Source organism: Pelodiscus sinensis, chromosome 1 (genome assembly GCF_052426305.1).
Source record: "Pelodiscus sinensis isolate ZL-2025 chromosome 1, ASM5242630v1, whole genome shotgun sequence".
NCBI lineage: Eukaryota > Metazoa > Chordata > Testudines > Trionychidae > Pelodiscus > Pelodiscus sinensis.
The window spans coordinates 141,541,116-141,566,225 of record NC_143052.1 but is presented as its reverse complement, the minus strand read 5'-3'; the positions used below and the strand labels follow the sequence as shown (position 1 = coordinate 141,566,225).

General features: G+C 48.6%; 1 protein-coding gene across 6 annotated transcripts in view; it reads right to left on the bottom strand.

Annotated features, from left to right (window-relative positions):
* EPHB6 (EPH receptor B6) overlaps positions 1-25,110 on the bottom strand; it is a 146,391-nt gene that overhangs the window by 37,262 nt on the left and 84,019 nt on the right. The gene's annotated exons all lie outside the window — the stretch shown is intronic.

The following is a 25,110-nucleotide window of genomic DNA, read 5'->3' as shown; positions in this document are numbered from 1 at the left end:
TAACTTTTTTTTTAAATGAAAGCTTACAGATTCTGGCACTCAAGGGAAAATCATCCTAATTTGACTTCTGGACATCAGGCCCCTGATTTGTATGCAATCAGTAACAACTTTTTGTGCTCTCATGTGTGTTTGGAAGGGGCCAGAGAAAATCCAGAATGAACAGCAATTCTTTCTCCAGACATCACAGAGAAAGCAACAAACAGAGTTTAAAGTGGGGGCTGAGGGGGAATGCAGTGGGAGGAGCAGTAGGTGAAGTGAAATACTAAGAGCCCATAGGTGTGCACAGCACGTTTCATTAGGATGTGCACCCAAAGAATGTTTTTAAAATGTACTTTGACCCCCATTAGCCACACCCCTGACCCCTGTTAACCACGCCCATTGGCCACACCCCGACTCCCATTGGCAACACCTCTGGAGGTAACACTCTTGAGGCAAGATGCACACATGACCAGAAGTAAAAGGTGTCACGTGACTCCCCGCTAAGGACTTTTCCCACCATCCTCCTACCAACAGGGATTAGTTTGGCCGCCACCAAACCCCCCTCATGCAACTATCCTGCAATTGCACTAACCTAATGTGTGTGACATTAACTTGGAGGAGGAGAGGCTGGGGGAGTGATCCCTCTAAGAGTTTCCTCCCATGAGCAGAATGAATTTTGAGTTGTGCACCGGTAATGAGTTCATGTGGCTTGTTTGGATGTTCCATTGTGGCACCCAAGTTATTAATAAATATCTTATAAATCTCTACCTTTTCCCTCTGCTGCCCTGTCTCCCTTTGCTCCATCAGCTCCCCTGGTGCCTGCTGCCTCCCAACACCTCACCCTCCTCTGCTGTCCTGACTTGGACTTCTGCCCTTCTCACTGCCCTCAGCCCTCCTGAGACCTGCCCCCCTCCACCAGCCTTTCTCTCTCCCCTGTGCCCACTCCTCCAGTAGCCCCACTGATCATGTGAGCTACCCCTCCTCATCCCCTCTCCTAAGACCTCCGTCTACACACCTGCCCTGCCTCTCTCCTCTGGTGCTGGTTCCTCCCCTGCAGGTGTCTGCCCTTCTGCTTCACACCCAGAGTCCCCTGACACCTGCACCTTCCCTTAGCCCTGCACCCTCCTGGTGCCTCCCCCTTCCCTCACTGCCCCTGCCCCCTTTGTCCTCTTTTCCCCTGATGCCCATTCCCTTCATGCCCCTGTGCCCTCACACATGTCTTGCTCCATCCCTGCCTTCCTCATGCCCACCTCTTCTTTCAAGCCTTCTCCAAGCAGCTCCCCCTCTCCCCTCTAGTCCCCAATGCCCTTACCCTCTCCTCTCCCAGCATCACATCCCCTCCTGCCCTTTTCCTCATTGTCTCCACTTGGCCCCCTGGCATTTGTCTCTCCTCTACCCTGTCCCTTGGTACCTTCCCTTTTTTTCTCTTGACCTACCCTCCTCCCCTCAGCACAAGCCCCTCCCTCTCCTACCCCTGCCCGCTATTTTTCCCCTTCCCATCTCCTCCCTTACTTTACCTTACCTTCGGCTAAGCCCGCTTCTGCCTTCCAGTTTGCAGGGCTGGAGTCAGAGCTGGCCCAAGCTACAGGCCGGCCGGGCCCTAACCCAGGGCGCCTCACTTTAAGGGATGCCGCGCAGTGCTACCAGGCCAGGCAGGGCCGAGGACGAGGCCCCAGGTACAGAAGGGGCACCGTGCAGTGCTGCCGGGCTGGGCAGGGCCGGGGCCAAGGATGAGGCTGGGGCCCCAGTTCCCTGCTCTAATCCAGTGCCCCTGCCCTCCCCCAGAACCAGCCACACCCCAGCCCTCCTGCTCTAACCCAATGCCCTTCCCCTCCTGCAGAGCCAGGCACCCCTAGTCCCCCCTGCTCTAATCCACCCTGCCCCCAGAACCAGCCACCCCCCCCCCCCAGCCCTCCTGGTCTAACCCAATGACCTTCCCCTCCCACAGAGCTGGGAACATAACTTAGCGGGGTGAGGGTAATGCAGTGACTCTGTGGCAGGAGCTACCCTCTCCTCCCCACACACACCTGGCCTGGGTCTCACTGGAGTTGCCACCGCTGCCACCATGTGCTTTTCCCTCCAGGAGCTGGGGCGCATTCGCAGAGTGGTTGTTAACGTCCAGGCACACAACTCTGAATGTTCAATTTGAGTGAAAGGCACATGCCCCGCCCTCACCCCGATCTCCTGTGCAAGGCAAAATCCCAGACATTTTTAGTCATTTAAAAATGCCAGCCGGATGGAGATGTAATAAGTGAAAAGGCGGACATGTCTGGGAAAAACCGGACATATGGTAACCCCAGCTTCTCCCAACTCCTTAGGCCAGTGGTTCCCAACCTTTTTATATCACGGACCAGCAAACCCATTCCCAAATTTTTGGCGGACTGGTAACATTTTATTTTCATATTCATTATGGTAATGAATTTTAAGAGGCCAAGTGTGATTTTACATTGCATCTGTACACACACAATACAGGTCCTTGCAACAGATCAGAGTTTAAGATATCAAGAACTCTAAAAATATTCTGTTCCTTCCTTATCTTAAGCCACTAACACTGATGTAAACTTTGTTTGAAATGTAATCATGCAAATGTCATGAGCTAAGCCTTTTGTTCCAGTATTCAAAAGCAGCCTAAAAGCTTTTAACCCACCTGAAATTTTGGCACCACCCCATACAGCTGAGAGAGAGAGAGTCCCTTGTCTGCAGCTCAGCTAGGGCTGCTGTGCTGAGACAGACAGTCTGGTTCTTGCTGCCTGCAGCCCAGATGGGAGCAAGCTCAGACACCCCAGACAAATGCCCCTCTGTCCCCACCTCACTGCATAGATGTCAGCACCCTCCCACCCCCTCTTTACTTAAATTATCCCCATGAAATCTGCTCCCCACAGCCCAGCCCAGGAGAGTCCCTTGTCTGCAGCCCAGCTAGGCTGCTGTGCTGAGACAGACAGGGTTTGACTCTTGCTGCCTACAGCCCAGAGAGAAACAAGTTAAGTCACCTCAAAGTCCCCTCTGTCCTCACCTCACTGCAGAGATGCCAGCACTGACCCGCCCTGCAATTTTCCCCACCTATCCCATGCAGTCTGCTGCCTCTCTCCCAGACCAGGAAGCTAGAGGAGCATGCTGGGTTTCCTCAGGAAACCTCAGGCAAATCCAGCTGCTGTAATCAGTTCACCATAATCAAATGTCTCCTCTCCTGTACTTACTGCATGATCCAAACTCCCCTCCTCTCCCGCCCCCTCCCGTCCAAGCCACCTACGTACTCCCTCCCTCCTTATATCCCCTTCCCTATCGCACACTCTTTGTCTGCAGCAGGGAGCTGCAGCTGAGGGCATGCCCCTCCCCAGCCAGGAAGCTCTCTGCAGGGCAGCCCTAAACCTCTAGGCAGGACTCAATTAGCAGCTGCACAGTCTCACTGCCGCGCAGATTACAGGGAATTTAGATTCCCACTGAGCCAATCACCAAGGCATGGGAATGGCCTGGCAGTGTGTCACAGCCCAGCAGCCAGCAGTTTATGGCCTGGCACTGATCCGCAGAGGTTGGGAACCACTGCCCCAGGCAACCCTAGGTAATTAATTAACCCAGCAGATTAATGTCTGAGCCTCCTGACTCCCAAGCTGGTGCTCTATCAGCTGAACTAAGCTGTGTCCCATGAAATAGTGGTTCCCAACCTCCGGGCTGCAGCTGGACTGTGGCCTCTGTGGGGGCCCGGGCTGGGTACACCACCGTCCCGCCTCACCAGGAAGTGCTCTTTCGTGGCTGGGAGGAAACCCCTCCCCCGCCTAGTGCTGGTTAGCTAAGAGGTGGGGCAGGACACGCCTCTCCCAACAGCCCTGGCGGGTGTGTCCCAGCCCCCAGAGCCACATGGGCAGCAGCACAGGGCTAGGCGAGAGGGATAGGGCAGGAACTGGGGGCTCCAGGGCATGGCTAGGTGCTGGGGGGCTCCGGAGGCTTGAGCTAGTAGTGGGGGTGGGGGACATGGGGACAGAGACAGGGGGAGGTTCTGAGGGTGGGAGGTAGGCACTGGGGAGGTTGGGTGCTGGGAACTCTGGGGTCAGTGGCTGGCTCTGGGGGGTAGTGGTTGGAGATTCTAGGGGTTAGGGCTGGCACTGGGGACTCTGAGAGCTGGGCTTTTGGTGGATTGGTAATGTTTTATTTGCACATTTGCATATTCATCATTTGCATAATGAATATAAAAATTTGCCAATAAATGTTACCAGGCCTTCTCAGTAGGAGAAGTTTGTGAATGGGTTGGGAATCACTGCCATAAACACCCAATACAGGTTCTTGCCTTGTACGCACAGACTCTGGAGAGAGTGCAGTGCTTGTGTGTAATTTGATGAAGATGTCGTACCTACTTTGTAGATAATAAAGTCAAGGTTATACTACTGAAAGATCCTGACAACATTGATTACTTGTGCCCTTTGCCATTAAACCAATCGTAGAGAAAAGGGAACATTTTCACATGAAAAAGATTTGTTACATCCTTCTTTTGCATTGCCTTGCTTAACATAAAACACAACACTGAACAGCGCACTGACACACAGATTCCCTCCCACGAACAGCACAAGAAGAACTCTACATGGACTCCTCCTGAGGGTCGAAATGACAGTCTGCACCTATACATAGAATGCTTCCGCCGACGTGCACAGGCAGAAATTGTGGAAAAACAGCATCACTTGCCCCATAACCTCAGCTGTGTGGAACGCAATGCCATCCACAGCCTCAGAAACAACTCTGACAATATAATCAAAGAGGCTGATAAAGGAGGTGCTGTTGTCATCATGAACAGGTCTGACTACCAAAAGAAGGCTGCAAGACAACTCTCCGATACTACATTGTACAGGCCACTTTCCTCAGATCCCACTGAGGAATACACTAAGAAACTGCACCATCTGCTCAAGACACTCCCTACACAAGCAAAGGAACAAATCTACACCACAAGCACAACTGGTGGCTGAGCTCAGTGACTTTATCCTAACACACAACTATTTCAGATTTGGTGACAATATCTGGCAACGCTATGGGCACCCACATGGCCCCACAATATGTCAACAGTTTTATGGCTGACCTGGAAAAACGCTTCCTCAGCTCTCACCCACTAGTGCCCCTTCTCTACTTATGCTACACTGATGACATCTTCATCATCTGGACTCATGGGAAGAAGACCCAGGAAGAATTTCACCACAATTTCAACCATTTCCACCCCACCATCAACTTCAGCCTGGACCAGTCTACACAAGAGATCCACTTTCTGGACACTACGGTGCAAATAAGTGATGGTCACATAAACACCACCCTATACCAAAAACCTACTGACCGTTATGCCTACCTTCATGCCTCCAGTTTCCATCTCGGACACACCACACGATCCATTGTCTACAGCCAAGAACTAAGGTATAACCGCATTTGCTCCAACCCCTCAGACAGAGACAAACACCTACAAGATCTTCACCAAGCATTCTTGAAACTACGATACCCACCTGAGGAAGTGAGGAAACAGATTTACAGAACGTGTACCCAGAAGCCTCCTACTACAAGACAAGCCCAAGAAAGAAACCAAAAGAACACCACTGGCCATCACCTACAGTCCTCAGCTAAAACCTCTCCAATGTATCATCAGTGATCTACAACCCATCCTGGACAATGATTCCTCACTTTCACAGGCCTCGGGAGGTAGGCCAGTCCTCGCTCACAGACAACCCACCAACCTGAAGCAAATTCTCACAAGCAACTGTACACTGCACCACAGTAACTCTAACTCAGGAACCAATCCCTGCAACAAACCTCGGTGCCAACTCTGCCCACATATCTACACCAGCGACACCATCACAGGACCTAAGCAGATCAGCTACACCATCATGGGTTCATTTACCTGCACATCTACCAATGCAATATATGCCATCATGTGCCAGCAATGCTCCTCTGCTATATACATCAACCAAACTGGATAGTGCCTACGTAAAAGAATAAACTGACACAAATCAGATATCAGTAGTGGTAAGATACAAAAACCTGTAGGAGAACACTTCAAAGTCCCTGGACACACAGTTGTAGATTTAAAGGTAGCCATCCTGCAACAAAAAAACTTTAAGAACAGACTTCAAAGAGAAACTGCTGAACTGCAGCTCATCTACAAATTTGACACCATCAGTTTAGGATTAAACAAAGACTGTGACTGGCAAGCCAACTACAAAAGAAGTTTCTCCTCTCTTGGGGTGTGTCTAGACTACATGGCTCCATCGACGGAGCCATGTAAAGTAGTTTACCTGACATAGTCAATGAAGCGAGGATTTAAATAATCCCCGCTTCATTAAAATAAAAATGGCTGCCGTGCTGTGCCGACAATCAGCTGATCCGGCACAGCGCGGCAGTCTAGACACGGATCAGTCGATAAGGGAAGCCTTTGTCAACCACTCCCTTATGCCTCGTGAAACAAGGTTTACAGGAGCGGTTGACAAAGGCTTCCCTTGTCGACCGATCTGCATCTAGACTGCCACGCTGAGCCGGATCAGCTGATTGTCGGCACAGCGCGGCGGCCATTTTTATTTTAATGAAATGAGGATTACTTAAATCCCTGCTTCATTGACTGTCGGATAAAGTACTTTACATGGTTCCGTCGACGGAGCCATGTAGTCTAGATGCACCCTTGGTGTTCACACTGCCACATCAGCTGCTAGAAGGGGGACTCATCCTCCCTGACTGAATTGACCTTGTTATCTCTGGCCTTACTCTTGATTAGTACTCCTTTCTTATGCCTGTATATTTATACCTGCCTCTGGAATTTCCACTACATGCATCTGATGAAGTGAGTCTTTGCCAACGAAAGCTTATGCTTCAATAAATCTGTTAGTCCATAAGGTGCCACAGGACTCCTCGTCACTTTTTCATAAAAGCAGGGTGATGACTGATGTATCCCACCGTGCTCTGGGTCACTGAATTCATTACAAACCCAACCTGCACTCGCTTCTCAAACTAGGCGCAAACTAAAATGTCATGTTATTTGGCAAACTGCCCTTGTCGGTGGCAGCCACTCTACCAGGTGCAGGAGGAGAGGTTAGAAGGGAGGGTCTTTGCTTCCAGGCAGCATCTGATTTCAGAACTGATCAGTGAAGCAGAGGTGAAATGAGGAGGGACATTGTCCCCTGTGGGCAAGGCACATAGGAAACAGGTTTGAAGCAGAAATAGTGAAGGACAAAAAAATCTGTGTGGAGAGAGATCCAACCATTCATCTCAGCCCCAATAACAGAGCCGGAAGCAATTCAAGAGCTAGAGAGTTCACAGAGGAAGGAATCCTGAGCAACACTGGAAGGGGGCTCTAGTCTATTTCTTAATTGTTCAGCAGGAGAAAATAATCATTATATTATCCTGCATGAAACTGGGGGCTCATGCTATGATTTCCAGGAATGACTGCAGAGCCAGCAGGGAGAGGATCATACTGGCTGGATACCCCAATTTCTATACCCCTGGGATTCCTGTTCTCCAGTTGCCAGTCAAGAGGAAAAATAGCAACATGAAATCATACTGCAGGCAAAGCCGATTTGTGGAGATTAAATGTGATTCACAGATGGTCAAACCTCCCCCACCTTCCTAATGAAAAGATAATTGGAGAAAAATCACCATGACCTAAAATTTCTAGCTATTTACCTTTTGCATTTTCAACCTTAGTTAAAGGAGCTGGATTGACAGCACTAGAGACAAATAGCCTCTTCACACCCACAAAGCAGGTTCACTGTAGGCAGGGGCAGAAGCAATATCTCCAATCCCAGCCCACCAGCCCCTGGAGAGACTCCCTGGAGGGAAGAAGGGAGGAATCCAGTCTCCACTGAAGCGGGTCATGAGAGCTGGTCATTTGTCATATGGACATTTATGACACTGACTGAGAATCACCAACTCATTTCACACAGGAACTCGCAGATGGGAACAGTATTTGGTCACTGCCAATCTAAACAGGATTTTCACAAACCTTTCCCTTCCCCTGTCGTCCAATGAACAGGATGGCAAGGGTTAAGTCTGAGAAAACAAATTCAACTGACAAGCTTAATATTTAAAAAGCCCCATCTCCTCCTGCTCCCGCAATCACATAAAACCAAGGGGCTGCCATTCCACACACACAGAGCCCAGCCCTGCCTGTTTCAAGGGCCTGATGCAGTATCCTACTTCCCTTTCCCCTCACACCTTGGTCAGATCTTCCATCTCTTATTCTTACCCTAAGAATAAGCTTAATTCTTCTCTCCCAGTGCAGGGGAAACAAGGGCCCATGCTTCTTTTCCCCTGTGTTGTGACCCTGAGCTGTCTCTAATAGTGAACACTGCTCATCTGGGACAGTCACGGAGGAAATCCCATCCTGATCTTGCTCCCCTCACCCCTCCATCTGATGTGTGCACAGGTGCCTTTAGTTGGAAGAAGCTTACAGTAGAGTCAACCAGTCCCCAAAAAAATACTTACCCATACCAGTCAGCTCCTAGCACCCTGACCAGCAGGGACAACATAGCCTGCATGGTTCCAACATCCTTCAAGAAAACATGTATGGCACCAGGAATTGACGAGGGCTCCCAGTGCCAGCACTGAGGGCTGGAGCTGCAGTGCCTTGGGAGCACAGAGTGTTGTCTCTTCCCATTAAGTCCAGGAAAGCACTGTAGAAGAAGGCAGTCAGGAAAAGTGCAAGTGCCTCCCTTACAGTCTGCCTTGTTCTGCTCATGTCTCCTGGCATGGTGTCAGAATGCCACTACAGCTCAGCCGGGCACTGCTCAGGCTCGGAGACACTGACCCATTTTCCCCGCTCTCCTGCCCTTCTCTGTTGCGCCTGCTTGTCTGTCGGAATGACTTCTGATGAGGAGGCCAGAGCGCCCCGCCACTGACTCGTAGCAGCGACAGGTTTGGAGAATGGCAAGTCCGGCGGGAAGGGGGAAGCGGGAAAGGCACAAAACCAGAACAAAAGGAGACAGATTTGGGGGAGGGAACGAGAGAGAAAACTGTGAAACATAGGAAGACAGGGATAGAGAGAAAGGCAACAGTACAGAGCTAGACACACAGAGCAAAGGGGAGAGGTGCAGGGAGAGACAGACCAACAAAGGCAGAGCCAGTCAGACAAATAGGGTTCGGGCACCAGCACTGGAGGATTCTGAGACAACGATATATGTACAGCCTCTGTGCTCACATGAGGTTTGGATGTTGGGGTGATGTTCCCCAGGCTGATTAGATGCACTTTCTCAGAGAAGGGAAACTGCATCTACTTAGGGAAAATCCACATGCTTCCCCTTTGAAAGCTGAAAGCTGGTACCCAGGTCCAATGCACCACAGAGGCTTCGGGGAGACCAGGGTCATCCAGTTCAGGCTAGGATGGGGAGTGGTCCAGGTGCCAAAATCTCCAGTGCTGCTTGGGATGTGGATTAGATGGGATGCCAGTGGAGAAAACAGGGCTGTTGCTCCAGGGCACCAGATGGATGGGGAGGGGGGCTCAAGTATCTCACATGCATACAGTTCCCCCTGCCATCCACTCAAGATCACAATCAGCACAGGAGGTTTGGACCAAAGAGCAGGGAAGGGGGGAGGAAGGGGAGATTATTGGATGGGATTTAATGGTTTAATCAGAACTTTCTCTCCATTCTCCAAGCTGCTTCCTGCCCACTATAATATTATAGAGGAGGAACATGACAAGATTAGAGAGACCCTTAAAGATTGCATGTAGGTAGGGGGAGCCCAAAAAGCTTGGAAGGGCGAATCAGTTTGTACAATAAAATCCTTGAGTCAAAAAGAACAAACACAAGCTACTCTGGGAGTGAGAATATAATGAAGGGAAGCAAATATATAAACCATCCCCAACCCTCTCTCATTCCCCCTAATCTCTCATGTGCACAAAAGCCGCTCACCCCCATGATGGGGACAGAGAGTACTAAAAGAGGGATCTCAATCAATGAAGGCCACAAAATATCCCCCTATCTCATGAACACAAGGCCTCTCAGCAAAAGTCTTTTACTTCAGGAAACTGTTCCTTCTAATCACTCTGGAAACTGGCTGCAAGTTACAACAAAGAAACATCCTTACCAAGTGCTATCACTAATTATTAAACCCGATTGATCTTAACTGCACCTCCAGCATACTGTGAAGGTAAAAATCTCCCCAGATCTCTGCTGATTTGGCCATTATGGTAGAAAGTAGTAGGTTCAGAAGCTATTTAGTGACAAAATCTGAGCTATCAAGCCCAGGAAAATCTATTATTAGCAGCACTTGTCCTCCAATCTATATCTGGGAAGTTAAAAACTCCCATAATCACACAATTTTCAGTAATATTTATTTCATTAATGAACTTAAAGATGAGAAGCCCTTCCAGTGTCTTGGTCATAGTATTGAGTCTTCAAAAATCAACTTGAAAGCCACAGACTCAGTAGCAAAGGTATATCCACTGCTTTGTGTCCCTTGTTGCCTGGCTAACACAGGCAAAGAACAATTTGAATAGCACTGAAGCAAGCACATGGCCTTGCTTCACTCCATTCAAGATTTTATATGTATCAGAAAGGTTACCACTGTCAAGGCAGATGATTTATTTTATATGAACCTTCTTGAACAGCCCAGTTTATGTAGAATAACCCATAGACCGTTAGATTCTCTGCAAACATATTAAAAAGCTTTGATTAAATCAATGACAACTGCATACTGGTCCCTTTTCTGTTCTCAACATTTTCTCTGGGCCTGCTTTACAACAAAAATCATGCTCATTGTGCTATGACCTGGTCTAAAACCAGGTAGACTGCAGACTGGTTTAAGAAAGTCAAAGAACATTTTTGCATTACTTGTAATGCTGGACGTCTGCAGCTTTCCTTGCCCACCACTTATCCTGCATTGTTGGTAGTTCAGACTGGGCCTTGCTCTGTAGGCAGTAAATCTCATCTTCCTTTGAGATGGGGGTGAGTTCATTCTGCAATTCAACAAATACTTTATGCTTGTCACTTAGGAGTTTGGAGGCATCCTCATTGTTCTCTTCAAATCATTCAAGATTTCAAATGCATCAGAAAGATCACCACTGGTGAGTACTTGTACTATCACGTGGTCTTCTAACAGATGGGTGATTTGTATGAGCCTTCTTGAGCAGTCCAGTTTATGCAGAATGCCCCATAAATCCTTCCTGTTTACCATATCCTTTAGCCCCAGCACTGATTTAGCTCTGGCAATAATCACATGTTTAAACTGGTTCCATTTTTCTGTTGGGTTGCCAGCAAGTGGTGGGCATGAAAAAAGCTTATAATCAAGTGACTGCTGAAACTGCACCTGATAGTTGGCATGCTTGAGTTTCGTTATGCTTAAGGCTGTTTTATTAAGTTTGGGATGCTTGTGCTGTGAAGGGATTATATCTTCATATAGTTCAGCATTGCTCTTACCAATCTGTGGTCTGTCCGCATTCTGTACCACACATGCTCTGGTAATTTTGACATCGTGGATGGTTGGTGGGTGATAACATAATTATTCAGGTGCCATTATTTGGATCATGGATGCATCCAGGTCATTTTGTATTCATCATGCTACCTAAAGATGGTGTTCATGATAAGCAGCTATGTTCTGCATGTTCATTCAAAAGGAGAAGTCCATTGCTATTCATCTTTCCCACTCAATGTCATCCTATCACATCTGTGATGAACCGGGCTGGGTCTGGGCACAGCTGAGGACATCCGCTCAGGGCGAATTGCTCAAACTCAGGGCTCCTTACAGCCTCTGACTGGAGACCTTCCCAAACAGGTCACAAACCAGTCACACCGAGCAAAACCCCTCTGACATCCCAGCTCTCCCCGTGCCACAATCAGCTCCGGGCCTGCACACAAGTGAGGGGTTTTAGAATCCAATCTCACCTACCCCGAACGGGTTCTTCTGGTCCCAAAGAACCAGCCACAGTTCCCAATCAATTTACAGTCTGGATCTTACCCACAATATCACGCTGGGCCAATCCTTTAGGGTATGTCTACACTACAGCGCTAATTCGAACTAACTTAGTTCGAATTAGTTAATTCGAACTAAGCTAATTCGAACTAATGTATCTAGAACTAAAAACTAGTTCGAATTAGCGTTTTGCTAATTCGAACTAGCGCGTCCACATTAAGTGGACCCTGAAGCGGGGTTAAGGATGGCCGGAAGCAGTGCCGGCAGGGCATCAGAGGAGGACTTAGAGCATGGAGATGCTGTCTCAGGCTAGCCGAGGGCTGTGCTTAAAGGGTCCCGACCCCCACCCCGGACAGACAGTTCTCAGGGGTGCCCCGCTTGCAAAGCAGTCCTGGCTTGGATTGCCCTGAGTGCCCACACTGGGCACATCACAGCACTCGGCCATCAGCCCGGCTGCACTTGCCACAGGCTGCCATCTGGGGAGAGGGGACAATTGGGGGGCTGCAGGAGAGCTTCCACCCCCAGAAGCCCGCAGAGCCAGCCCAGTCCTCCCCATTGGGGGCTCGTGCCCCATTCCTCCCTCACCTCCTTCCACTTACCCTTCCCTAGCCCCTCTTCTTATTGATGTACAAAATGAAGATAACGTGTCTTCCAAAATGGAATCTGTCTTTATTGAGCAAAACTGGGGGAGACTGGGAAAAGGAGGTGGGAGAGGGGAAGAGAGAGGCTGGGAGAGGGGAGGGCAACTAAAATGATCAGGGGTTGGGAACAGGTCCCATATGAAGAGAGGCTAAAGAGACTGGGACTTTTCAGCTTAGAAAAGAGGAGACGGAGGGGAGACAGGATAGAGGTCTCTAAAAGCAGGAGTTGGGTGGAGACGGTGAATACAGAAAAGTTCTTCATGAGTTCCCATAAAGAAGGACTAGAGGACACCAAAGGAAAGGAATGGGTAGCAGGCTTCAAACTAGTAACAGAAAGTTGTTCTTCACAAAGCAAATAGTCAACCTGTGGAACTCCTTGCTGCAGGAGGCTGTGAAGGCTACAACTGGAACAGAGTTTAAAGGGAAGTGAGATCAAGTCATGGAGGTTGGGTCCATGGAGTGGTATTAGCCAGGGGGTAGGAGTGGTGTCCCTGCCCAAGGTTTGTGGAAGGCTGGAGAGGGATGGCACGAGACAAATGGCTTGGTCACTGTCTCCGGTCCATCCCCTCCAGGGTTACTAGGGTTGGCCGCTGTCGGCAGACAGGCTACTGGGCTAGATGGACCTTTGGTCTGACTCTGGACGGCCATTGTAAGCTCAGGGCTCAGGGTCGGGGGTCTCAGTGGACCCCCTTGATTCTCTTGCACACCTGCTCCTGGGTGGCCAGGCTGGCAGCTATCCTGCCCAAGCCGGCCACTTTCCTGTGCCTAGTGCGGAGATCGTGGACGAGGTCCACAATGTCCGCACTAGCCCAGGCGGGTGCCCACCTCTTGCGGTCCCGGGCAAGCTCCCGAGAGCCGCCAGCCTGGTCCTAGGAAGAGGGGGAGGGCTGGGGGGCATCGGGTGGGTGGCTCGATCCGTGCCAGGTGCAGGGTCTGCTGGCTGGGTGCTGGCAGGCTTGCACCTGGCACGGGCACCGTAGCCAGCCTGTGCCCCTTTAAGAGGTCCGGGGCCGGGAGGGGGGGCAGTAGAGTTTCCCTGGTGTTGGCCAGAGTGGCCACCAGGGAAAGCTGGGGAGGGCTAGCCTCCCACTACTTCGAATTAAGGGGCTACACACCCCTTAATTCGAACTAGCTAGTTCGAACTAGGCTTAATCCTCGTGGAATGAGGATTACCTAGTTCGAACTAAGCGCTCCGCTAGTTCGAATTAAATTTGAACTAACGGAGCGCTAGTGTAGCGCCTATGAAAGTTAGTTCGAACTAACGTCTGTTAGTTCGAACTAACTTTGTAGTGTAGACATACCCTTAGAATCTAATATCTAAAGGTTTATTAATAAAAGAAAGAAAAGGTGGAGAGTAAGGTTGTAAAGGAGAATACACTACATGCATCGAATCACCAAGTTCCTGATGCAGGATCTTAGCAGAGATGTTATAAACTGCTATCTTAAAAGTCTCTGGTGTACAGCCTATGTCAGGACGGGCCAATGATTCTTCCCGGCTCACTGTTCCTCGCAAGGCTGCATCTGGGATCAGTAGCAGAACTGAAGGCAAGATGGAGTCCACCTCATGGCATTTTATATCCATCCCTGGTATCTTCCAAGCTGGAGCAGGTCACATGGCTCAGTGACCTATTCCTGTGTCCCAAGTCAGCAGTCAGCAGATACTAACTGGTTTGCAGGTCCCAGACCCATTCCTCAGGTGTGTATTGGCCTCTCTGAGAGCCTTGTCCATGGAGCCTTGCTAATTAGCATAGTCACTGACTGAACATTCCTTGCCCATTGCTCTGTCTCAGACAGAGAATCTTCCAGCATCCCTACAGAGTACATGTTTATAACTCCACATACAGATATCATACAAGTACATGAATAGCATATACAGAATCAGTAGAACATAAGCTTTCATTTGACACCTCACATGGCCCCCTTTGTACAGACTTTGGGGCAAACACCTCTTCCCCCCATGAGTGCAGCAGTGACCTGTCTGATCCTCTTCAAATCCAGTAACGTGACAACACCTCTCCAGCCACTGCTTTTTCTGCCAGCTCTAGTGTTGAAGTCTTCCCGCAGGATGAGTTTGTCATATGTGAGTGTTGATCTGATAATGAAGTCAAGCGTAGAGCAGAATTGCTCTTTGTTTTCTGCTGTGCTGCTCAGTGTGGATGCATAGGCTCTGACGACAATGACAGTGCATAGAGGATTCAGAGGAAATTGAAGTTTCATGAGCCATTCAGTCAGGCTAATAGGGAAGTCAGGACATGGCTTCAGGAGTGACTTTCTTACAGCAAATCCAACTCCATGGAGTCACCCTCCAATTTTCCTTTCCAAAAGGAAGTGTAGTTGCCTCCTAGCTCGCCGATGGAAACTTCTCCAGCCAATAGTGCTGCAATATCAATATTATAGCAAGGAAGTTCTCTAGCGATTAGAGCTGTTCTTCACTCAGGCCTTCGTGCATCACCTCCATCCATAGAGGTGCAGACAGTCAATGCTCTTGAGTCTTTTCTTTATTATTTTTTCACCACCATAGGTGTGATCTACCTGCTGTAGCACTCTGGCCAGACATTATGGGGCAGGTAATGAGCAGGGCACCTTTAAGTGAGTAGTGCTATCTTAAAAAGAGCTGCTCAGTTGCCTAGGATGTTGCTGAACTTCTCTGCCTCCCTGGGGACAGAGCAAAACTGCCACTAGTCCCAAGGCTGTGGTCATCTCCACCTGTGGCTTCACCACGCCCCCATTGATGCAGGACCTGAATTAATGATATGATTATAAGATTTGGTAAGATGTTAATATGACTAGAGTTGCGAGAAAAACCTATGCAGTACATGATTAAGTGAGAAAGCCATTGCACAGGGCAATCCCACTCTCTTGGCTGCGCGAACCAGATTCCAGCAACACAATTAATGGTTACAGCTGGGGAAGTATCAACTGGAAGTACCAGAGGAGGAGAAAGATTTGGGTATACTGGTTGATCACAGGATAACTATGAGCCGCCAACATTACAGGGACATGAAAAAGGCTAATACAATCATAGGATGCTTCAGGCAAAGTATTTCCAGCAAAGACACACAAGTGTTAGTATCATTATACAAGACACTGGGGAAACCTCATCTAGAATACTATGTGCAATTCTGGTCTCCATGGTTTAAAATGGAACAGGTGAAGAGAAGGGCTACTGGGATGATCCCAGGAATGAAAAACCTTATTTGTGAGAGGAGACTTAAAGGAGCTTAGCATGTTTAGCCTAACAAAATGAAGGCTGAGGGGACATATGATTGCTCTCTATAAATACACCAAAGGGATAAATACCAGGGAGGAGAAGCGTTTTTTAAGTTAAGTACAAATTTTGACACAAGTGGAAAAAGATATAAACTGCCATTAACAAGTTTACGATTGATATTAGATGAAGGTTTCCAGCCATCAGAGGAGTGCAGTTCTGAAACAGCATTTCCAAGGGGAGCAGTGAGAGCAAAAAAACTTCAAGAATGAGCTTGATAAGTTTATGAAAATTTGCTTATGATATGAATATGGTGTAACTAAGATATGCTTTATGCAAGATAAGGTGTCATTCATTGACTATGCTATCCTATTTGTATGCCTGTATCATTTTTGTATCTGAAGTTAGGAATATTGATTATGTACTTGTATTTTAACTGTGCTACTTTGGGTGACACCCACTGCTAACACTTCACTATCACAAAGGAAAAGCCAGACAGGGTTGATGGCCTGTCAGCGAGGACAATGGACTGTGAAAAGGCTTGTCCTTCCTGCAGTTACTCCATACTGTCACTGACTCATGGATGCTCATACAGCTGTGATGCTACAGAGGCAGGTGACTTGATCATCTGATACTAACCTCCATTTTGTACTGCTAAACTGTTCCACTGGGATGTGGGAGAATCAGATAAAGGATTCCTGCCTTATGGAAATCCTATGCTTATGGACAGCCTTATGCTATGTTGAAGGCTGTTCTATTAAGAGGGGAGAGGAAAACAATCAAGATCTTCAGCTTTCTTCACTTCCTCCCTGGGAGAGGAGGTTGACAATTGCTGAGCTCCTGGGCAAGGTGAGGGGAGGGGTAGCTCCTTGCTCCCAGAAGGGGCACAGCCTCGGGCAGAAAGGGCAGCCAGCCCTCAGCACTGCCTGGGGCTTCGGCGCCACCACTGCTTCAGTGGCGGTGGCCAGGAGCCCTGGACCCTTTGCAATCTCTGGGTCCCAGGGCAGTTGCCCCTTTTGCCTCCTATTGGCGGACCTGCCTTCACCTTCCAAACCAAAGGGATACCTGAAGGAACCCGGAAACAAAAGGAACTGGGGGAGGAGGGAAGGGGACGAGGAGAACTTCTAGACCTGGAGTAGAAAGATGCCTCTGTGCTGTGAAGGAATCTACCTAAAATAGTATCTAGTCGGAGGAACTATTTTGTAACCAATTTCTTTAGTGTATCAAGTTTTCTTAATAATCTGCTTTGTTCTGTTTGCTACCTCTTTAACCACTTAAAATACACCTTTTGTAGTTAATAAGCTTATTTCTTGTGTATAATATAACCCAATATATGTAATATCGGGGAGAGGGGGTAGGAAGTTGCACAAACCTTCCTCCACATTGAGGGAGGAGACAAATTTCAAATAATATTGGGTTTGCACTCTAAGGAGCATGGGTACCTGGCAGCTGTGGCAATTCCTTACACTGAACCCTTCCCAGCACAGTGACTATATTGTTCTGCAGTTGGGTGCACTCCTCTCTGTGTGCGACTTAAAAGCCTGATTCAGCAAGACAGAGTTAAAGGGTGCTCAGGTTGGCAGAAAAGGTGGGTTCAGTGGTATCTAAGCTCATAAGGTAACATCCCAAAGGGTCTAACCCGTCAAAATGGTATGAAGAAATTGTCTACAATGGCAAGTAGCAGATCTGTGACTGCTAGAAGCAAATACTCCAATGGCAGGTAATGGGACACTAGACAGGGAGGATGCTGAGATACTACAGAGAATTCTTTCCCAGGTGTCTTGCCAAAATGCTCAGAGTCCAATGTGGATCACCACATTTGGGGTCAGGAAGGAATTTTCCCCTGGGACCAACTAGGAGAATCCCTGGGGCTTTTCACCTACTTCTGCAGCAGAGGCACAGGCAACTTGCAGCTTTAAACTAGGGTCAGTGGTGGATTCGCTGTAACTTTAAGTCTTTAAGCCACAATTTGAAGACTTCAGTAACTCAGCCAGAGCTTATGGGTCTAGGGTTGCCAGATGCATCCACCAAAAATCCCGAACATGACAGGAAAAAAACATGGTTGAGCAAAAAACAAAAAAACAACCCCTCCCCCCGAAAAAGCCCAAACACCCCAAAACCCGGAGACCAAACTTGTTGAGCAAAAAACAAAAAATAAAAACGGGAAAACAAAAAAAAGGTCTGCACCTTTAAGAATCCCTGCGCTCCTCACTTCCCCCCACCCACACTAGAAACGGCTGGGGCACAATGTCCCCACCGACCCTCAGTCCAAGAAAAACAGAAAATACCAGACGTTGTACATGTCCGGTATTTTCTGTTTTTTTTTTACTGGACATGGGCCAGAAATAATGGACTGTCCGGGTGAAAACCGGACACCTGGCAACCCTATATGGGTCTATTACAGGACTGGGTGGGTGAGGTTCTGTGGTCTGTGATGTGCAGGACTCAGTCTGTGATGTTTGTAATGGTCCCATTTTCCCTTAAACCCGATGGCTACATCTACACTGCAGGCTTCTTGCGCAAGAACTGTTTTATGTCCACACTGCCATCTTCTTTTGCACAAGAGCATCCATGGCAGTGTGGATGTTCTCTTGCGCAAGAAAGCTCTGATGGCCATTTTAACCATAGGGGATTATTGAGCAAGAAACCCGTTGCCCTCTACACTGTCTTCTTGCACAAGAGGGCTTATTCCTCATGGGGAAAGGAATAACTCTTGTGCAAGAAGCCCTCTATTCCAACGCTTTACTGTAAATTTACTTGCGCAAGAACATGTGTGCAGTGTGGATGCTCCACAAGTTTTTGCACAAGAACGGCTGTTCTTGCACAAGAAGCCTGTAGTGTAGACGTAGTCTATGAGTCTGATAATATATGCTAATATAGATGTGTTGATTTTACATGCACTCTTCTTGGATGGTGTGTGTTTTTTGGGGGGGGGATTCCTTGCAGTGTCTCTCAAAGTAAGAGCACTACTCACTGAATACTCCACACTGTTTTCTGTATGTTGCTCAGTGGAATCCCATTCAAGTACTGTCTCAAGCTCACCCAGTGTTATGTGAGCTGATGAGACCACAGCTCAGTGACAAAAGAAAGAGGAAAAAAAAGGAAAGACAGCATTGGCAAGAAACAGTGGAGCTGCACTGAATGTTTTACACATTCTTCAAAAATGTTCTGGGCACAGATTTTCTGTCTTTACTCCATATTAATATCTGTTACTTCTGCCATGGAACTGGCCATTGATAAAGGGATTGAAAGGTTATCCAGTGAAACTGCTGCTTCCATTAGACCCTCTGCAAATATTTGTATAACTCTGTAATTGTGATACTCTCTCTACCTCCCAGAATAATGGCCCTGAGAATCATTACAGATCTCACTCTGCCTTCATGAAAGAAAGAAAAAAATGTTTTAAATGCTATCAGATTTCTAAATAAATCCCTTCACTCATATAAAAAAGGCCCCCAAAATGCATTTTAAAAGTTTGTCAAGGCATGGAATTTATTGTTTCCTTCCAAGTTGGCATTTCCCCACAATGGGCAGATTTCTATGTACATCCCCCAAAAGTAATTCACTTTTGGGAAGAGAGAAAGCAGGAAACATTTTAGCCTCTCACGTAATTATTAAGGAGGGGAAGATAAAAGAGCCACAGAACTAGAACAAAAGGCTTTTTCAACCAGTGCTATATCTACTAGATTCCATGTAGTTCCAGTTATATCTTGGTCCAGACTTCTCTAAACAATCACTCTCCCTCCTTTGTATTTACCCAATTCACGACTTTGCAGATAGTTACCAGATTCCCCCTTAATCATTCTTTTGCTCAAGTGACTCATTTACATTTTTGTGTTTCCCTGCATTACTATACTGCACAGCCTTGGGGAAAATACCAATGGTTCATAAGCAGATTTCATGAGCTTATAGAAAATGTTATACAGGCAGTCCCCGGGTTACGTACAAGATAGGGACTATAGGTTTGTTCTTAAGTTGAATCTGTATGTAAGTCGGAACTGGCCTCCAGATTCAGCCGCTGCTGAAACTGATCAGTTTCAACAGCGGTTGAATCTGGACGCCAGTTCTGACTTACATACAGATTCAACTTAAGAACCCCAGGCATCCCCAAGTCAGCAGCTGCTGAAACTGATTAGCGGCTGATTCCAGGAAGCCCCGGGACACGGGCTTCCTGTAGTCAGCCACTGGTCAGTTTCAGCAGCGGCTGACTTGGGGACGCCTGGGGCAGAGCAGCTAGGGTGCTGCTGGGTTGGTCCAGTAGCGCCACTGCTCCTCGGCCCTATTGGAGCAACCCAGCAGCACCCCAGCTGCTCTGCCCCAGGTGTCCTGATTCAGCCGCTGCTGAAACTGATCAGCAGCGGCTGAATCAGGACTCCTGGGGCAGAGCAGCTGGGGTGCTGCCGGGTTGGTCCAGTAGCGCCAAGGAGCGGTGCTGCGGGACCAACCGGCAGCGCCCCACCTGCTCTACCACAGGCCCAGGGCTTTGCTCCCTGTCTCCCTGGTCTGCTGGGAGGGGGGTGGGGGGGCACTAGCTGCGCCCCCCCCCCCCCCCCAGCAGACCAGGGACACGGGGAGCAAAACCGCAGCAGCGGCGGAGTCCCGCGCCTCTGAGGCTTTGCCATAGCAAAGCCTCAAAGGCGCGGGACCCCTCGCCTCCCTGGCTTTGCTCCAGGTGTCCCTGGTCTGCTGAAGATGGTCCCCAGCAGACCAGAGGCACCGGGAGCAAAGCGGCAGCGGCGGCGGAGTCCTGCGCCTCCCCGGCTTTGCCACAGCAAAGCCTCAGAGGCGCGGAACCCCTCCGCCTCCCCGGCTTTGTCGAGGTGGTCGAGGTGGCGGGACCGCTGCGCTCTGGGCGGTCCCGCTGCCTGCGAGCTCCGGGGCGAGAAAGCCCTGTTCGTAAGTGCAGATCCGACATAAGTCGGATCCGCGTAACTCAGGGACTGCCTGTACTTTGGATGGCTCCTCCTTTCTGATAAATAACATGTTCAGACAAACTGCTAGAGCTATATTCCAGAAGTGTGGAAAATTGAGTCTTTTTAGTATCACTTCAAGTCAAAGGCCAAAACTGGGAAAGAGCAGCATTTGCGCTTATTTATTTGTAGCAAATAAGACCACACAGATGGATGAATGTGCTAGATCCCCAACACTGGAAAATGTGGCCTATTAAGAACAGTCACCATGGGCACCAGAATAGTAGTGCACTTTTCCTCCTCTTATGTTTAGACCACAACATGCCTCATACCAATGCTAGAGGAGATGCCTTTAGAGCAGCGATGGGCAAACTAATCTAGCAAGTGGGGCTTATGAGTGGCCCTCCTTCATCTCAGTGGGCCCAACACTGTCTTAACTAAGGGTGTGTCTAGACTACAGGGTTTTTTAGAAAAAAAGGAGCCTTTTTTCAAAAAAACTTCCTCTGCAGCTACACTGCTGCTGCGTTCTTTCGAAAGTAAATTGAAAGAACACAGAATTTTTTTCGTGGAAAACCTTGTTTTACGAGGAACGCCTTTTTTCAAAAGTGCTCTTTCGAAAAAAGGTGCTATGTAATGCAAACTGTACTTTTTTGAAAGGGAGCATCCAGACTGCTTGGGTGCTCTCTTTCAAAAAAGTGGCTTGCTTTTTCTAAAGTACTGGTTGTAGTCTAGATGCTCTTTTTCAACAGAGGCTTGCAGTCTAGACGTAGCCCAAGATAGCCTCCTAAGACAGGTTTGTTTAACTAACTGTGCTTGTTTACCTAGAATTTGCAGGATGTGATGACTGAATCATGCCACTCTGGATACACTTCTATTTTTAGGGCACCAACTCAATCAGATATAGCAGAGGTAGGTCTAGCAAACTAGAAATTTCATCCCCAACTCCAGTATAGATATGCTCATGGATTCCTTATTCTCCCTGCTTGCCTGTACTCATCTGTTATTTCTAGCACTGTACTCTGTAAGGGTATGTCTACACTACCCTCCTAGTTCGAACTAGGAGGGTAATGTAGGCATACCGCACTTGCAAATGAAGCCCGGGATTTGAATTTCCCGGGCTTCATTTGCATAAACTGGGCGCCGCCATTTTTAAATCCCTGTTCGTTCGAACCCCGTGCCGCGCGGCTACACGCAGCACGACTAGGTAGTTCGGACTAGGCTTCCTAGTCCGAACTACCGTTACTCCTCATGGAACAGTAGCAGTAATCAGCCTGTGACAGGGTAGGGTGCCTCCCGGGGTGCTGATGCGGCCATTGCCACTCACCATCCCGCTCTCTGGGGCTCCTCACCGCCCAGTCCTGCTGGGCCAACTCCACTGGTCTCCCCCAGCCAAGGCCCCAAGTTGAGGTCCCTGCCCCCACTGAGAAGCAGTACAGACACTGAACCACTTCAGGTCCAAGGAGAGTGCAGGTTAGGGCCCAGCCTCCTGAGAGAGAACTCTCCAGGTGGGATCAAACCCCAAAGAATTAGGTAAGCCCCCTTTAGCAATGAAAGGGGGAATGTGCACACTGGTTGCCGCCGCCCCCCCCCCCCAGGTAACAATCGCTTACACTGGGTTTGATAGAAAATAAACATGGTTTTATTAAGTTGAAGCAGTAGGATTTAAGTAGTAATAAGTGAAAGCAGGCAGAGCAAAGTTACAAATCAAAAGAAACAAAACTGCTTGACTAATTCTACATTGAAACCTCAGTACAAACTTAAACTCACCCTAAAACCTCTTTTCCAGCTGCCCCCCCCCACCCCCACCCTGGGGTCTCAGACTCCTTCCTTCAGTTGCAGCCCAGCCAAAAGACCTAACCCTCTCTTCTCCTATTCTTTTTGTTAAAGGATTGAGGCCACTCCCTACCAACCACTGCTCAGGCTGAAGGACAAAAGAGAGAATTTAACAGTTGAGGTTAACACCTCCATGTCTCTCATTCATACATTTGAAACCCACAAAGTATTCCCTACTCCCTGTGTCTAATTTTACACACACAAATGATACACACAACAGAGTAAGATAAAGAGAACCAGTGGATCATGACATGAAGATTGATGGGTTACATGAAATAATTCGCTCAAACCACCGTTGAGTTATGTATATTCATGTCCATGAGACCATTTCATAAACCATGGGGGGAGGGGTCCGTCACACAGCCCCACCCAGTCAGAGGCTCAAGACTCCATGCAGGGACCCCTGAGCCTCTGACTGGGTGGGGCTGATTAATCACCTAGAAGCTGTGCTGCCTCCCAGCTTAGAGGTAACACTGGTGGGGGTACAGGGTCTCAGCATGGGGGTGGAGAGGACGGAGGGTGCAGGACCTGGGCAGCACTTACTTTTTTCCCCCAGTGTCTGTAACAGGGTTTAGTCATTGTAACAGATGCAAGTCACTCCCACATGGCAGCTAGCCACTGCTCCACACAGGTCACAAAACAAGTTAGCAGCCCAAGGGCCGCGTGTGGAATGAAGGCTGCGCCTTACCAAGAGCGCAAGGAATCCGGCTGGCTTGTCTGGGAACAGATGGGAACTGGCCCACACAGTCGTGCTTCTTGTACCTCTCCAGGCTGACCAGGAGCCAGCCCTCTGGCACCTGAAAGAAGGTGCTTAGGCCAATGATGAACTCCAGTGGCCTCAAGCCCCTCACACACCTCAGCCCAGACTACTGCACCCCCACAACCCAAACCCCTGCTGTAACACTCCTGCACCCCACATACCTCAACTCTGTGCCCTGATTCCATCATATACCCAAACCCCCTGCCCTAATCCTCCCATATACCCCAACCCAGACTCTTGCACCCCCAAATCCCCAGCCATAAGATTGACAGAAGACAGCCTGAATGCATGCCTGGATTCGACCAGTTATAATGTAAACTTCAAAGAAATGTGTGAAAAGATGCAGCAGGAGAAGTCCCATTAAATAAAGTGTTTATTATTAATCATTGTCAATTATCAATAATATTGAGTTGTATATTTTCAGTCATGCAAATGAACATTCTTATGTGGCTCTTTGTTGACCACTTTGCCCTGAATTGTGAGGCAGTTTGACTCTTTGGTTTGAAAAGGTTGCCGACCCCTGGGTTAAATGCAGTGCCAACACTACATTTAACCATTTAACTGATTAAAAGGGGTGGGCAGGGCAGCTACTCCAGAAGGGCGGGAGCAGCCCTCTCTCCGCCTACTGGGGTTGGGACAGAGTGGCCTTCATGGGAGCTGCCAGGGCCATCACAGCTCCTAGTGCCCCCTCCCTCATGGGGCTTCCGCTGCAGCTACAGCTCCTGAGCCCCACGCGGGGACTGCTAAGGCTGCCCCTGCTGGCCCCTGCATGCAGGCTACCAGCTCCCAGACTGCATGGGCTTGAAGCCAGCAGCCCCATGTAGGGGGTCCTGCGGGCTGGAGCAGCCTTCTGCCAGTGGTTGGGCTGTGGGCGGGGAGGGGTCTGCTCCTGGGTAGCGGTTAATTGTTACCCAGTAAGCATTGCTGAATAAGGATGAAGCTTACCAGGTAACCATTTAACCGGTTACCTGTAAATATCCCTATCAGTACCCAATTATTTATGCAATTATTTAGCTTAACATACATTTATTCAAATTTTTATGTTTTGAATTTTTATATTTTCAGAAGATGGTAAATGATGCATTTCTTATTTACTAAATGATCAATGTTTGTGTTGACTTGTGTCAAGTGGCATTTGAATAAAAATTTGAGTTTTACAAAAAATGCACAAAAACATCATTTTAATTTTTTAAAAATTAATCAGATAAAACTGCATCAAATAAGTTGATACATGGAAGGAAGGAAGTTTATCGACATATGTTTTGCATCTAAAACTGATTTACTTATTAAACAAGGAAAGTATTAATTCTTAGAAGTGAACGGTCTCTGGGTCACAATAATTTTCACAGGTATTTAGATGCCTAAACATTCAAACAGAACCTGGTGGGATTTTTTAAAAGATTTTTAAAAAGATCAAAAGGAGTTGAAAACAATGAAAGTTTGGAGACAATGTTGCTTAGGTGCATTTGCATAAGCGTGTGCATGGGGTGTGCCAGGTGTGCCCAGACACACTCTAATGTCTGGGGCCAGCCAGCAGCTGCTGGAGGAAGAGGGGGATTTGTGACGGAGCGCCACAGCCCCTCCCTTTAAATTCCCCGCAGCCATCTACTGGGCACTGTGGGGCAGAGAGAGTGCAAATGCCGCGCAACAGGTGAGAGGGGAAACGCCGGGAACTTTAAAATCCAAAAGCAGCTGGGGCCCACTACACATGGTGGCCAGAGCCATTTTTGCAGCCCGGGCCCCGCCTGCAGCACCATGCGGTGCCCCGGGAGTGCCCCTGCCTGTCCTGGCAGCACCACGCAGCGCCCTGGGGGTGCCCCTCCCCAGCCCTGCAGTTTGGGCTGACTCTGACTCCAGCCCTGCAAGCTGTAAGGCAGAAGCTGAAGGTAAGGAAGTGGGGGGGTGGGAGGAATAAGA